This window comes from Lepidothrix coronata, unplaced genomic scaffold (genome assembly GCF_001604755.1).
Source record: "Lepidothrix coronata isolate B3197 unplaced genomic scaffold, Lepidothrix_coronata-1.0 Scaffold60, whole genome shotgun sequence".
Lineage (NCBI taxonomy): Eukaryota > Metazoa > Chordata > Aves > Passeriformes > Pipridae > Lepidothrix > Lepidothrix coronata.
The window spans coordinates 2,602,201-2,619,238 of NW_016690240.1; positions in this window are offsets into that span (position 1 = coordinate 2,602,201).

The window sequence follows — 17,038 nt, forward strand, 5'->3', positions numbered from 1 at the left end:
TTTTGAATTTCCAGTTTTGTTATAATGAAACATTATTTTGCAGCTGTTCCAGAATTTATCTTCTATGATTTTTCAGTTTAGCCAAATCTAGTACTGGTGTGTCCTAATACACACACTGTTACAACCCGCCCCAGGGAAAGGGGAGGGGAGTGTATCAATAATTCCCTTGGGGTGGATTAGAGTGAAACGACACTGAATAATCAATGTCTGAAAACATATATTTATTTTAACAATTTTGTATCAACAGGTATCCACAGGTATGCTAGCATTTTGGGTGTTGTCATATAACAACGTGGCATAGAGATAACCTTTGTGGGGGGGAGAAAATGAATAGGGGAGAAAGACAGGATAAGAGTAAGGGAGAGTAAGGAAAAAGAAAAGATGACAGTGGAAAAAAAAGTATAAAGTCACCGCCCACGGGGTCCAGCGATGACACTTGGTAGTTGCCGCTTCCATGTCTGTCAGTTGAAGTGGTGGCCTTGATCTGCTGGGGGTGAAGGAGGGAAGCCCCCACACTCCAAGAAGTTATGAGTTATTATATCCATGGTCAGTGTCATGGGCCATGCCTCGAGCCTCCAAACTCTCCCTGGGCCCTGCGCGGAGTTTCTGTGTCTGGCCTGGTTCCCCCCTTTTTTTTTTTTTAGATTGGCAGAGGGGGGGACGGGCTTTTATGGGCCATCAGAGGTCTGCCTTTTCAGGGCTCGACACCTTCAATTGCCCATCAGAGGTATAATGCAACAGTCAAAAGCCTGCAAGAGCCTCCTAGAATGCATAAATCATCAACCATTTCAGTCTCTGACACACACGTTATTGGAAAACGGAGGCAACCTAGCAGGTTTTGTGTTTGGTTTTAATAAAACTGTGTTAGAGGTGAGGTATTTCATCTTCTGTGGTAAAACCTGAAGAAACCATATTCTGAGACTTTTACCAGGAGTTAAGCTGCTACTGGCACGTGAAAGAGTTGCCCTTAGAGTACGTAATACTCAGGTCAAGGTGCAAAAGCATTCTGTGTTCTTCCAGCTAGATCAGGCATGCCAAATGAAGCATTCTAGTGCACTTAGGTGCACCTACCCTTCTGTGTAGACAGCGGTAAACTGTCTTCTCCCCTAGGTTACTGGGGAGCATAAGAAGGAGTTAGCAAGTCATATTAATCTCTTTTAATGTGCCCTTATTTCACTAAGAGTCATTTGGCAAACCTGTGGTACTGGTGAGAGGTGACGGAAGTAAATGATCCATGTGCATGGGTGGCTCTGTGTCAGTGCAGGTAAGTGATTGAAGCTTACTGCTGTCAGTCTAAAGCAGATAATCTGCAGAACGTATCCTTGCATCAATCCTTGTCCATGAAGAGAGGTTTTATAAACCTAATCTTAAATGCTACTAACCACTAGAATTAATTCAGTATCTTGGGCTGTATGTAGAGCTAAGGCCTAATTTTAGCTGAAGCACTGGGCATTTCCTCAGTATTCTTCCCCTGCAGCCAGAGGCCGCCTGCTGGCTGGCTGTTGAGCTCTACTAGTTATTTCACTTTGCAGTTCCTTAAGAGTGCCCGAGAAACTGGTAGTAGGATGGGCATAAATAATGGATATCTCTTTTGGAAGCTTGATGGGGTGATGGTTGTTTGGGTGGAGTGTGGCTATTCTGGAAGTGTAGGGTTTTTTTCTTTTCAAAAAGAGATAAAGGATGCCCTCGATATATGTTGGGGCACAGAAGTACCTTGAGACATTTAATACTAAACAGGTGCTGTCCCTTTTACTACTTTAAATACAGAAAGACAAAATGGACTGTGCAGGCTATAAAGATATCTCTGTTCACTGGACACAAAACCTGCGTGACATAAAGCATCAAAGTACCAGAAAACATGTTTGTAACGCTTGAATGTATAAGGACATCTATAGTTGCTATTTCTCTTCCTTGTTACCCATGGCATACTATCTTACAGAAATGACCGTGACAGTTTAGGAGACTATAATTAAAGGAATGCAGCTCAGAAAATGGGGATGCTTCAAATAAAGAAATCTCTCTATTAAGAATTAAATGGAAAAACTAAACATAAGCTTTCCTTTTCTACTTTAAACTTCAGGAGTGAGAAGAACAAAAATTGTGTTGATGATGGAGGTATCCACATATAGCATTTTAATTACAATAAGAGACAAGAAAACTTAAAGTTGGTGGGCAAATGTGGGAAAAGACCGCAATTTCTCTTCCATGAGTTTAGTGTTGTGTACCTTAAAGGCAACACTGGTGGATAAGAAGCACTAAGCATAGTTCATAGGATTTCCAATGATTATTCCACTAGCCATGTCAAAACTATTATCTTTTACAATGAGTCCTAAATGGGAGTTCTGACTAACCTGAATACCCACTTCATCCTCTTTTGCTGGTGAGTGTCCTGTGATCCCTGTGTAGATGAATCCAATTTCTGGAAAACTTTGCCTCACGTCCTATTAAAAGTAGAATATTGTAACTTTACATATGACTAATCTAAGTTCACTTCCCTACACACCCTTCAAACTGAATGCCTGATGTAAGAAGAAGGGGAAAAAAAAGTAAACCATCTCAGACATGCCAGCAAACAGTGACTAATCGGTACAGGGCAACAGCTCCTTTCTTTGTAATCACAGAATGGTTTTACTGTTCCACATTCCACAAAGGTGCTCTTCAGGGGTCCTTTCCTGGTGCCTGGTCAAAACTTGTGCTGATGACATTGCACAGTCAGTATCCCATAATATTGTCCAAATACAAGAAAGGCTGTAGCTCCTCACCCACTGTCCATAGAATCTTTGCAACCTACTCAAACGGTGGCAGCCAGGCAGGAATCATGTATGTGTGTATGTGTGTACCCATGTGCAAAAAAAGAAAAGGAATGATAGCTTTTGGCTAGATGTTTTCCTACTTTTCCCTCACATCTCACTATGACTTTCCTGGGAGCCAGTCAACTCATTTGATTGACTCAAGGGATATTTTTAGCCTAAATTTGCAAACCTATATCCTTAAGATTTAGTTTAAACAACACAATTGAACTCAAGCTTAACTGGTGAAATATTCCTAGGAAGAACTTAAGCCCAACCTAGTTGATGAATATATGTGAAAATCAGTGTGTGACTGCAACACTGGCTTCAAGGCTTTAGCTGACAACTTGCATTTATATCCTGGGCTTGATAGCTGACTGCCATAATGATGACTGCTACAGAAAACTACACCAATATCTATGAAATAATGGCAGAAAAAAACACTGTTAAAAAATCGACATTTGAAATTTTGTTTAATTTTGCAGTGTAATTTTAACTATACACCAGTTAAGAATCAGATTAACCCTGCTGCTTGCTATAATCTGGTTTTTGATTTGGGGAGTGTGAGGACAAAGAAGATAATTGTTATTATAGGATCCTCAGGTTCCCATGTTTCGTCATAACAGCAGTACTACCCTACCCATACAGAACATCTGTAGATTCTCTACAGACACTACTAAATTGCTTACAATCCATATGTAGGAATGGGAAATACTCCTGTAAAATATATCCCAAAAATTATAAGCCTGAGAAAATAAGAGGCACACAAATGCTGTACGAGTTGTCCAAGTCGACACAGGAAGGCTGTGCATAAGTAGGAAGTACTGTATCCCCCCCCAAAAAAAGTTGTTCAACCAAATTCTTATTAAATATTCAGACCTACAATCTTAAATATGGAATTTATGTGGTATTCAAACATTTGCTAATTTTAGAGTTTTTGACTAACATCTTTAAATAGTCACAGTTTCTTCACTCCCACGAATGATAACTTTGCATTTGCTGGTTGTCTCCCTTTTTTTTCCTCCACCCTGTGGCTTGCAGTGACAATGTGGCAATTCATGAATGAGTGGGTGACATGAAAATGTCACTGTTAATCTTCTCTGGTATTGATGTAAAAGGTCTATTTATGTTTGTTGGCTAAATCCTGCATCTAACAGAAGGCATTTATTAGTCTGTTGTTAGAATAATTGTTTCTTTAATGACATAGTGATGTTATATCTGATTGTGCACAGAAGTAGAAAAGACAGCTGATGGAATTATAGTACAAATTACAAATTTCAGTCTCACAGGGAGATAATAATAAAATCTTAGGGTATTTTTTCTGAGAATTGCTCTGTATTACAGTAATTTATGTACGTAGCTTCCATTTCATTCCAGGAGTGTGATTAACTAGAATTTCCTTATGTTTAAGCTTAGCTACACTTTGTTCATGTCAAGTGCAGGAATAAATTTGGTGTAGGCGTGTGTCTGCCAAATTGTATTTAATCAGCAGCAATATCAGCATCTTGATTGAGCAGGATCTACAGGATTAATATGGTCATGAAGAAATTAAATTACTATACCAGTTACACTTTTTAATCTTTCTAAAGTCAAAGGAGGGAACAAGGACTTTCTGAGGGTAAGTACTTGTAAGCCAACATAAATTGTTATCGTAATTACTTAGTAGAGAGCCAGAGTTGTCTATGATTTGCATGCCACAAGCCATGTCACAGCAAATTATGGCATTGCAGACCAGTTGTTTGTCCACAGATTATGGACTAACTGCAAGAAATTACTCCACCCAACTTTTATTTCTTTCGTTACATTCTGATAATTAACTTCAAAAGAGCCATATTAATGTACAAGCCCTGTACCTGTGTGTGAATAACCAGGTGCTTCTCTATGCTCTGTCACAGAATAATCCATGCCTCAAAGCTTAAGAACTGCTACTCCAGGGTAAAAAGTAGAAGAGAGTTTGATGTTTTAGAATCCTGGCCATCAGCAAAGCTCCGAAGTAGCAAACCAGCACCTGGAAGCACAGTTTTTGACTCTATACTGTGGTTTGATGTCATACTTCAAACCCATCTGGGCTTCCACAGGAAAGACATTGTTTCCCCCTGATCCATCCCCATCCTACTGCCAGCCTCTTAGCGGAACCAACCAATTTGGTGCAGGGTGAGGCTCTTTAGCCTGATAACCCAACTGAAAGCTAAGCTATCACTGCCTTTGGAAAGAATTCTGGTCTGTCTGAGGCCTTTGGTGTTTGGGGAGTTTAGGTCCACCTCAGGGTCAAGACAAGATGAACAAGGATTTTATGAAAGAACCTTTTGACTTGGACAGTGAGAAATGTTTAGAAACCAAAAGCCACAAAGGGACTTCCTTCTTACTTGTTCTCTCAAAAGGAACTTGGTTCTTACTCATTTTCTCAGAAGTTATTGGGAAGATCACAGGTCTGTTCTTTGAGGGAGGTGATGGATTTTGTATGACTAGCTAAACTAAAGTAATTTTTTATATAATTCTGCAATAATTCTCATTGGATCTCTTTTCAAATCTGCTCCTTTTTCCTACTCTAAGAATTCTACAGATTTGTTTCCTCATGTCATGTTACAGGGTAACCCTTTAGGCATTCTATACAAATAGGTAATGCTGTTCACACTGGGGAGCTTCCAGGGCAGAAGAATATATCAGTTTGGAGCACACAACACTGGTCATCTGCAGCATTCTTTGCAAACTATTTGGCAGTCATTAATGGGAAAGGAAAAAGAAAAAGGAACACTGATTGAAAAACAGAACAGATGACTTAAGAAGAAACACCTCCTTAGTTTTTACTCTGAGTTTTATATTGAACTCCAGTTCTCACATGCTTGGATTGTCAATGGGAACTGAAGCTCTGAACCCATCGAGCTAACCTCCGCTCATGTCAGATTTAAAAGAAACAATGATCAGAAAGCAAGCAGAGAAAATTTACATTGAACTAACCAAGTCCTCCTTAACAAATTTTTGTGGTTTTGACAAAAAAAAAATGAAACCAGAAGTAGTCAAAAGTTTAAGAGAACAATAAAAGAACTAAGTAGAAGTATTTAAAAAGCTCCCTTTTAAATTATTGGGATAAACTCTAGCAGAACTGGCTCCCGCTTTACCAGGAAATTAATAACAACAATAACCTTCTCAGTGCTTCTTATCCTGCCAAGGTTTCTACATTGCTGTAGCCCCTAAATGCTGGCTTGAATTTAAGAACTTTTTATTTTAGTCACTATGGAAAGCATTTCATTCTTCAGCATATTAGTGTGTGTAACAGTTTTTCTGTATTAGTTTTCTATCATTATTTTCTATGAATTTGGTTTTTAAAAGAATCAGAGCTGGAGCTAGTACTGCTCAAGAAGACTGTCATCTGCAATGAAATAATTTATATCAAAAATTTCCAAGCTGGATGTGGGGATTTCCTCATACTATTGAATGAAAGATATGTGGCTAAATCTCCTTTGCTGTTCTAAAGGTCTCAATCTTTTCTACAGAATCGTGACCTCCCATATGCATTTGCAGTTTTAAGCTGTTCTCTTTAAAAGCTTTGCTTAGTCTCCAGAAAGTCCCTTCCTATGCACACTCCTCAGCACTTCAGTTCTACTGCAGTTTAGCAGCAGTGAGTGTCAAGCTGGGAGAGCAGCACATGCAACTGGCATTGCAGTGTTTTTGGGAACAGGCTGATACCAACTCAAAACCCGCAACACTTACATAGAAAAAATGCACTATGCCAGCAGTAACCCATACTGATGTGGTTGCATCTCAATGACACTTTCAGCTGTCTTCACATTATTATCTTTTTGAGTTTTCTTGGAAGAGATAAACCCTCAAAGAGATTTGAGGCTGGTTTGTTTACATCCTGTGATGTAAATTCACAGGAACTGGGAGGGGAGAAAAAAGACAAACTTTGAGCAATCCTCAGTCCAAAGGCACTCTAACACTGTTTAGAGTATGCCTACCAACTACTACTCTGCATCCCCAAACAAACTGTTTTTTCCTCTAACCTCAGAAGCTCTACACAGAGAAACAGACAATGCAGCATTATGAACCCTTCAGAAAAATTATGGACTTTTATACCTCTGAAACAGACTCATTTGAGTTACACAACCATAGAGCACACTTAATGTACTTTAGCTCCCAGGTGCTGCAATATGAATGACAGAGCTCTGCCAACCTATGTGCTCCTCGCCACTGAACAAGGAGGTACCAGTCCTCTGCCAGTACTGCTCACACTGGGTGAAAGCCCCCAGCCTGTTCCAAGCACTGGCTCTGGTGCTCAGCTGATGGAATGAAGCACTAAGTGAAATTGCTGTGCTCCCTGCCAAAAATAAAAGGTAAGCAGTTTCTGCCTGGTGAGAATTGTCTCACCAGTTCTCATATGAGAGACAGACATGGTTCAAGAGAAGGGGCAAAGCTAGGAGCAATGGAGAATGGCAGGGCTGCCCCTTCTGGCAGTGGCAAACTGTTATTAATCCTCAGATGTACTGTACAGCTACACCCCAATGTTTACACATGCTCTCGGTGCATCCTAAACACCACATAATGTAGTTTAGTTTAAACCTGTTCTACTGTCGTTCCCAGCCTAATGGCAGTTATTTTCTTTGTGGTTTCAGAGTTCCCTTAATGCCAGAATTCACACAGATGTATTTTGCAATTACAATTTCTGTGCCTTAAATTTTTATCTTACTTATGCTAATGCATTTTCCATCTAGCCCAGCTCTTCCTGCCTGTGAGGACTTCTGTCTTCTGCTTCCCAAGACAAGTGAAGCATTGCCTCTCTCGAGACCATCAAATGCTTCCAAATGTAGCACTCGGCACATGGCAACACACAGAAGAGTGACCTGATGAAAAAATTCTTGTGTAACTGAAAATGTAAATGAAGGGGTTGGTCCCTTAAGTGTGCTCAGAGAGCAATAAGTACAAGGATACCAGCCAAATCAGAACAAAATGGAATGAAGATATCCTAATCACTTAAATATGTTGCTTGTAAATAACAATGGAGTCTCACTAGCCAGAACCTGCTGTACCAGAAGAGTAGTTTAGCTGAATGCTAGCCTCCTACTGCGGGGAGTGATTGCCATCAGAACTTCTGTGCTGTGTTTTATACTTATTGTGTCTTTGCTTTGCCCTATGCCAAAATACTTTTTTTTTTTTAATCCACAAAGTACATAGTATACGCATAAAACAAACAAACACTACATTGCAGTAATGTGCTCTTTCAGATCATGACATAATGCCAAAATACTCCAATTGGAAAGTTTCCTCTGAAACTTGAAGATGAGGTTTTATCCTTACAGGTTCGTTTACACTTCACACACCTTATGGTTGTACCTTCCATCAGATTACTATAAAGGTGCCCCTGCAGATGGTTCTTTCCATCTGCACTTCCACATCAAGATGGTACACTCATTACAATGCAGTACAGTTCATGTGCAGATAAGGTTTTAGGGCTGAGACGTCCTGCCCTTAAGAGTAAGAATCTCTCATATGTTTTTGGCAGAAATGTGTTTTCCCTTCTCTATAGTAGCAGCAGCAAATAGCTGTTTGATAATGGTTTTGCAAACACAGAAAACAGAACTTTAAGAAAGATCAAAAAGGAGAAGCAAGCTGAAGCACGGATTGAAAATCAAACAAAGTAATTTGAAAATTTGGGGTGAAATTGAAGGGTGAGCAACAGAGCTGCACCTGGACTGCCAATACCAAGGCAATACTCACATTTTCCGACCAGAATCGCTCAGAGCATGGACTTGAGACCTTCAGTCCTTCTGCTCTTAGTGGCAAGAGATTGGTGCATCCAGGGCTGACCCAGAGGGAGGGAGGGAGAGGGGCTCTGTTGCTCTGGACTTTGCCCTGAGTCAGGGCTGCATCTCAGCTGCCACTCACAAACAGGGAGGGCAAGGGTCACAAAAAAATCAGTGTTCTAGTGGCTATTCCTTAAATCTATATATACAGGAAATCTAAATGCTATCAGTAAGAATTTCTGTTTATTTTAACATCCACGTGGAGGTCTCTCCCTCATTAGATTAAAGTCGTTTCAGAACAAGAGGTTTTGATTTTCTTCTGTTGGCTCAAGACGTCTCCTTCTGTGCACAGTGCAGGCTTAGAGCCCCAGGCAGATTCACTTTCTCTGAGTCCTGCCAGCAAACCAGGACTGAGGCCTCTCAGGATGCTCACCAGAGATGGGCAGCAGGGCCTGCAGCTCCTGTTTCCTTATGACTGTTTGCATCCCCTCCTGCTCTCTCTTCTTCGCACTTGGAAAGCAACTTACGTGCACGAATTGATGCTGGGCTACATGTCTATTCAGAAAGAAAATAAAATTCTTTTTTTAAAAAAATTGTTTGTTTCACATCTGCTCTTTTCCAAAATGAAATTAATTTCTTTTCAGCTTTCTGATTTGGTATTTCCTCGACATTTACTTTCTGCTAAGTTAAATATGAATGAAAATGCTCAAAGCAAAAAGAATGATGCATTTTAGGTCAAATTACAAATTTTGTTTCTCCTGAAATTGTTTTTTTCTAACCTTTTGATTTCACCAGCCATTTCTGAAAGGTTTCTGGTTTGATGCAACTCAAAATAATTTTTTCCTTTTATTTTTTTCTGAACTACTTGTAATTCAAAATATCCATTATCTTCATTATCCTCCTTCCAGGTAACTTGCATAACCAAGACCTGCTTTCATAGAACATATTTTCATTGCTGGTAATTTTATGCAGAGATTCTTAACTTGCTGACAAAAGAAATGGAAATATTTAAGATCCTTCATCTCCATAATGAGTGAATGCCAGTAGGCAGGATATACTGCCTGTGACAAGACCTATAGAAATGATAGTTCCAGCATGTTATCTAAAGCTGAGCCAGAAAGTAAAAGGATGTGAGAGGAGATGAGGAATCTTTAGAAATGTATTCATTTCAGATCTGGTTTCAAAGTATTCTAACTGTCTGTTAAAAAGTACTGGAATTTGTTTGTCCAGAAATCCCCAGGAGATGAATTTTAGACATTCAAACTCATGGCATTCCATGTGGATTTAGTGTTTAGCTTATTTAAATTTTTTCATTAATTCTTGTCACTGTGCAAGTCTGACACCCCAGGGCAAACCCTGCAGTTATTTTAAAAAAATCTGTTAGGGACAACACTGATATCTTTCTCACATGGTGTCCTTCTTTCATGAAGTTCCTTCCTATAGAATGCGCCTCAAGCAGACTACCCCAGGAGCTCGGTCTGTTCTCTGCTACTTTAAGGGACCTTTTGTGCAGAGAAGTATGTGGAACAGCAACTTTGGATGTCAGTGTGTATACTATACTATAGGCACTGGAGTTCCTTACATGAGACGACTGGCACAGCATTCTTATTTTGGACTACAGAACACTTTTAAAAAATTGTTAAAGAACTATGAATGGTAAAAAGGATCATTTCACCAATACCCATTATACACAAATATCTAATGTGAAAGAAGTAAAAAGGGATTGTTATCTGAAAGAATTTTATATCTGGAATTGATTTGGAAAACCAGCACACATGTCACAGACTTAAAAAGAGGCTAAAAAAAGTAAACAGATGGTCAGTCACCAAATTAGATGCAATCAGAATGCAGAAAGATACTTTATCTTTATTCCCTCTTTTGAGCTTTTCATGTACATACTGCACTTGGCAAGCTGTTAATCTGGTCTGATGAGTGCTTACAATGGAGCTAGGAGCTCTGAATACTGCCAGATCCATCAGATCTTCTAGTTTTCTGCACTTAGTCCTACCAGCTGCAGTTCCTGAGGTGCTGAGTGCTTTGGCCTCACTTGGTCATTTGCTCTTCCTGTGCTCATGATTTCACTGTGCAGTAAATCCAGCATTAGGGCTCCTAGGTCAAAAGCACTGCAGCCACACAATGTAAAGTGCTGACTTACACCAAACTCTTGTTGCTGAGTCAAGTTTTCACAGCTAATCTGTTGTACTGGCAGAGTTGGTTTTTTTTGTAGGAGATTTAGCATCATCTGTTTGTGCCACTTGAGCTTTATGCTGGATCACGTGTCATCTCCTACAGCCAGCCTAGGGGCAGCACAAATCCCGTGTCACATTCTTCCTGACCACGTGGGGCTGGGACCTCATGTCCTTGACTGATCCACATTATGTTTGGCCTGGCATGTTCAATACCAGATTATGACACCCTGTTTTGTGCTGCACATGTATAGCTCAAGGCTGAGAGTCTTTCAGTAACAAATGTGCTGTTTTGGTTGTTCATTTCACTTCCCAGGAAGGTTTTGGAGCAAATCAGTTCATCCCAACAGCACAGGGGAGGGAATGCAGTAACCAAAGCAGGATGTGGGACTACTGTAACTGGAGCCTGGGAAATTCTGCCTCTCTGTTTCTCTTGGCCATATTTTCATACCTCTGCTTTCCTAGATTACCACATAACTTCACCCAAGTCAGAGGCACAGTGAAACCAATCTTGCAGCAGTTCCTACAGCCTGTCCTGGCTCAACTGCCCTGTGTCAACTGCCCTGTGTCAGTGGGGGATGGAGCAGGGGCTGGGGCTGGCTGTGCTGCCAGGGTTTGGCAGCCGTACGCAAGCCATGAGCAGTATGGGTGCAGTTAGACAAGATAGCCTACCTGCTCCAACACTCCTTGTTTCCGAAGGAGGGAGACCTGTCCCTTGTTTTCCCAGTCACTGCTCTTCCCCAACATATAATTCCTTCCCTGCTGGCTATCTGACCCTCCAGTGAATGGTTTCGGTTCCCTACTATAGACCTATCAGGGATTCAATTTTATTTTGTGGAGTTAGTTTTCTGCCGTCTTAATGAAGTAACTCAGCTCAGAGAAGGGTCAGAGAAGCGCCAGTGTCCAGCCAAATAACATGGCAGTAGCAAATACCTGAAAGAGTGAGAAAGAAGGCAGTGATGGCACTGGCACAGCAGCACCTTCCCTCAGCAGAATTTAGTCTGTGCTGGCTAACAGGGCTTTCGCCCCACCAGCAGTATGATTTCCTAAAATCATTAAGTCAGAAACACTGTAAGGTAAATATGAGCTACAAAGCTCTAAACTAGCATGTAACACTGGATCTGTAAAAGGTCAGAGAAACACAAGTTTGTTTGTGGTCATTTGTCTGTGTTTGTCCCTGTCCTGGAACCTGTGCCACTGGCAAAGGAAGCACATTAATGTTTAACTACCATGTTTTCACAAGGGGCAGGATAGACATTTACAATGCACTGTAACCACTCAAAACATTATTTCTCTCTGCCAGTGAGGCCCTCCAACAGGAGCCCACTACAGTTCCTGTTACCCTATCTGACCCTGGTCCGGAACAGTTTATCTCAATGGGAATCCAGGGAGGACAGATTTTGTCCTGCCATGTTGAGACATTTCACTACTTTATTTCCTTCTCAATGAGATTTAAGCTGTCAGAAATTTCTTAATTTCCATGGTGATGCAGGAGCCCATACTGTAGATCTACAGCCACATGCTAGATCTAGCTAGAGACAGCTTTTTTTCAGATTATTTCTGGCTCTTCCATTTCTGCAAATGATCTGGAGAATCTGGCTGCCACTTCGATATCCTCGCAAAATGGAAAAAACCACAACTGCCCTTCAGAACCACAGTAAGTCCTTAGGGCACTGCCAAGTTTTCCAGAGGTACTTTGACAGAGTGTTACCCCTCTTTAATACCCCCTCAGCCATGGAGTCCATGGGCTCGTTCACCGACAGACCAAGGGCTGGGTGCTGCTGGATGCTGCCAATCTGCAGGGCTTACTTTGAATGAAAGTGGGTCCCCCTTCTCCTCCCCCCTTCCCCTCTGCAAGGAAGCTGTCTTGAGAGAGATTTGCCGTCCTCCATGGTCTTCACTCAAAACCACATTTGGGGAAGTATCTCCTCAAACTTTCCTTCAAGGCTTAGTTAATATTCTGCTTCCATTTTAGCAAACTTTTGGTAGATGCCTGGCTTCTTTCCTGAAAAACTGCCTTGAGAGAAGACCCAGGTGTTTTTCTTTTCAGTTACAGTTATGTCAGTGCCCTACGATTTCTGGTTCCAGGTGAACATACAATTCATGGCCATGGAATGACAAAACCGATTAGTGCAGACATTAAAATAGACCAAAGCACTTCTCTTTGAGCTTTTTTCAGAGGGTACCTGATGCAGTGCAGAGTTACCTCCACAGAAGCAGGTCATATTCCATCCAATCAGACAGACCTTAGGGTTTCCTGTAGCTCCTTCCACCTACAGGTGATGATGGGATGGAACCCCAGCCCAAAGGAAAGACACCCCACCATTCCCCATGTCAGCTATATACTATTCTAAAGAACTGCAAAATATTACAGTAATAGTTTGAGACCCAAATGTCGCATTCAGTTTTTCATTTTTACTGTGGTATGAGTCTCAGAAGATAACCATTTACCAATTATGTAATGCTGCAGGACACAATTTACCAGTAGAGTCTAGTTGCTCCGGCCCAGCCTCCTGCCAATGGGCCAGAGACCTTTGCTGGCACATCTTCTCCTAGGTCATGTAACAAGGTGGCTCCTGGGTTGGCAGATTGCTTCTGAAGTTGTCAAAAGAGAACTAGAAAAGCTTATCAAGACCATTTCCTGCTTGGAATAAGTCACACATTCAATTTGCTTGAGTATTGCTCTCCTTGAAATACTGCATGTTCTGTGAAGCCTCTTCCAGATAAAAGGCGATTGGAAAGATAAGAAATGCTTGGAGCAGTCCTAATCATCACAATGAAAGCCAGAAGAAAGAGATTGTCCTCTGTCTTCTACTAAAATAATTAAGGACAAGGTAGGAAATGGCCTCAAGTTATGCCAGAGGAGGCTTAGATTGGATATTAGGAAACATTTCTTCACAGAAGGGTTGTCAAGCCCTGGAACAGGCTGCCCAGGGAAGTGGTGAGTTATATCCCTGGAGGTATTTCAAAGACATAGATGTGGCACTTAGGTACACGGTTCAGTGATGGACTTGGCTGTTAGACTTGATGATCTTAGGATCAACATAAATGATTCTGCAATTCTATGACTCAAATTAGCTTTGGTTTCAGTTTCCCCCACCTGGCAAACTTCATAGCTAGATCTCCTTTGCTTCAGGGATCTCACTGAGGAGTGGCTGGGACTCTTCTGGTAGAACAGCAAACACAGGCTTACGGATCTTAACAGTGCTGCCTAATCAGTTTGAGTAGTGAAGACCTAAGTCTTAGAGATAGGCTTGATACCTCTGCCACATTTTCTTTTCCAGCTAGCAAGATTTTCTGTCATGTGTTGGTCTCATCTTTAGCTTTTCCACATCGCAAAATTGCAAAATTAAATTATAAATGTCTGATACTTGCTCTATTCCAAGACTTGAGATCAGCCTGGTAGCACAATTGATTTTTTTTTATTTGTCAAAGCAGGAGAAACCAAAAGAAAGAGTGATAACTGGCAACAGGTACCAAGCACCTCTGCTAAATACCCCCAGTCTTGCACAAGAGCATTATTCTATCCTGAGCATAAAGAACAGCACTGCATGGGCATATACCAGTTCCTACAGGCCTGCTCATCACTCTTACTCACCCACTCTCAGCATTTTATATGGGCAAATTTTAGCACACATGAAAGCAGCTACCTTGGCCAGTTCAGCGTTTGCAAAATATGTTGGAATCGTCCCAGGAAAGGCACCTGGGGAGGGCTATGAAAGCTTTGCCAGCTTTCTGTTAACATAGGAGGGGCACAGAAAAAGCTGCCTTGCTTTTATTACACATCTTGCAGACATGTTCACACAGCAAACATGGCAATAAAGGTGGATCACCCCTTGAAAAAATTCCCCACAGCCGAAGCATTACACCTGGTCAATAGAGCCACATCTGGGGGCCTGTCACCTGAGCTTCACACTTACAGATACTTTAATTTAGGTCTGGATCTGGCCCTTCACGCCCACACGCAGGGTGAGATGAGGAAAACAGCAGGCAATTGTGGACTTTTTAAGTAAAAAAACCTCAAAGTTCTCTGCAGAGGGGCACTTTTTAAACACAGCCAACCAAAACACAGCTGGAAAAAAATCCAGCTTCTATCAGTGCTTGTTGCATAGAGGTGAGGCCTCCTGTTTTGATCCAGCTTCAGCTGCCTTCTGCCACTTTTCCTCCTCAATGCTCTTCCCTGTCTGGAGCCATCTGAGCAGACAGCCAGCACCCTGGGCCAGCACAGCTGGGCAGGGGGGAGGGCACGCAAGGAGCTGACTTCAGTGCTCCAGACATTGCTGCTGGAAGATTTTCACTTGCCTGAAGGTGCTCTGATTCACCATCTGCTCCAGGCTGAACAAAAAGGGAACTTCAACTGAAACAGCTCCTAAAAGATACAGCTAAATGTGACTGTGGTGCCTTTTGCCTAGTTGGCTGCCTGGCTCCTTGTGACAGGCCCATGGCACATACCCAAACCTGACTCAGAGCTGCTCCAAGAAATACTGGGAATTTGTTAGTCTGTGAAAAGGGAAGAGCAACTGGACCCTGGAAGTTTTGCAAATGGGTAACTGACCTCTGAAACAAAGACGGGAACCACTCACCTTGCTGTCATACAGGGCGGGTGGAGGAGACAGAGATTGCTTTTATCCCTCCCTGTGGGCACACAGCAAAGTGAAAAGTCATCTAATCACCTGCAGAAGTTTTAGTAAATCAATTTATGGTGAAAGTTTGAAAGCTTGCTGCTTTCTACTGAGAAGACTGTCTTTTGGGGCTGTGGCTGCCTGGCTCCAAGGAAAATGTCTGTGGTTGGTACTGACTGCTGTTTGCTGCAGAGAAGATGTAGTTGCTGTCCCACAAAGGAAAAGCTGAAATCTTAATGCCATCAGTAAGAAATTGGAGGAAGGAATTATTTTACCACACATAATGAATGGTAAAAGGAGAAGGAAGTTACCACCTTCAGCTCTGAAGCTGAATCCGTTTTATGGCTGCAGATCAGCACTCAAGTGTTTCTGGCCACTAACTGAGTCACTTCAGAGGTCACAGATTTGCTGGTAAATGCCCATTGCAAACATCCATGATCTGATGGTGACTATTGGCCCATGTATCAAACAGTAGATGAGGACCTACTTAATCTATCTATGTCATACTAAGATTGCCAGCTAAGTAAAAATGGAAGCTTAACCCCAGATCTGCAGTGATAATGCCAGATGAGGATATTGTTGGCATTCAATTGCTTCACTTTTGGCATTCTATCCCTTCCAGATGGGAATTATTTGTACTTGAATATGTGCAAAGTCTTTAATTAGCATGCTCAGAAAGTCATAGATTAAAAGACCTACACAAGGCAAAAATAGTAACAATTATTATTCCTATGGTGATCTTTTCTATTACTGTTTAAAAATATGTATGATATGCTAAATATGGGTACTTATTACTTCCTTTGTTTAACTATTTATTATTTTAATTCTTTGCAATTTTTTTTTACTTCTTTTGATTTAGTTCCTCAATATTCTTATGAGCTAGACCCTGTCGGGCTAAGTGATACAGAGAAAAGGAGGAGATTGTCACTGCCTCAGGCCTTTACAGTTTGATTGCAGTATAAGACAAGATAGTGATCAAGTGTTGAGACAAAGACAGTGCAATTTGTAACACAGTCCTTGGCCCACTCTGCCTGCTGGTGGGTATCTTTGAGGAGGCTCGGTGGAGTTGAGTGTCGAAGAAGGATTTTAAGGAGGGATTGTAAGGAAGATAATGCCTGTGGGGAATGGCAGTTTCAGTGAAAAAGGAAAATTCTCAGTGTTCCTCTTCAAAGTGCTTCATGAGCAGGGCTACTCAGGCAGAGGTTCCAGACACACTGGCTTGTTCATCACATTTGTTGCTGCTGCAGGCGGTCACATTTACAGTGCACAAGAGATGCACCTGCCTTGTGAAATGCTGTTTAAGTTACCCTTTGCATAGAAAAAAAAATCACAGAAACTGGGAGGTGTTGTTTCCATTGGTTCTCAACATTTTTTTGTCAAAGAAGCACAGAAGATTGCTTGTACAGCAGTGCCACAGAGATCTGTACTTGCAACCATGAAAACGGGCCAAAGTCTGAAGGTTTATCTATCATCACTACTTCTTTTTATTGTTGTTCAGTCATACAGATGAGTAACTGCATGACTAATTGTTTAGAAATACTATTCCGCAGCCTTTTCCTGGATCTCCTTCTCATGTTCCATGGAGCTAACCACAGACTGGGGAACACCAATTTTACCTGTCTTTGTGCCTGGAAGCGTGATCAACTGTACTTCAAATGCTTGTTGAGGTGTTACCCAGGTACAAGCCTGAGCAGCCAGCA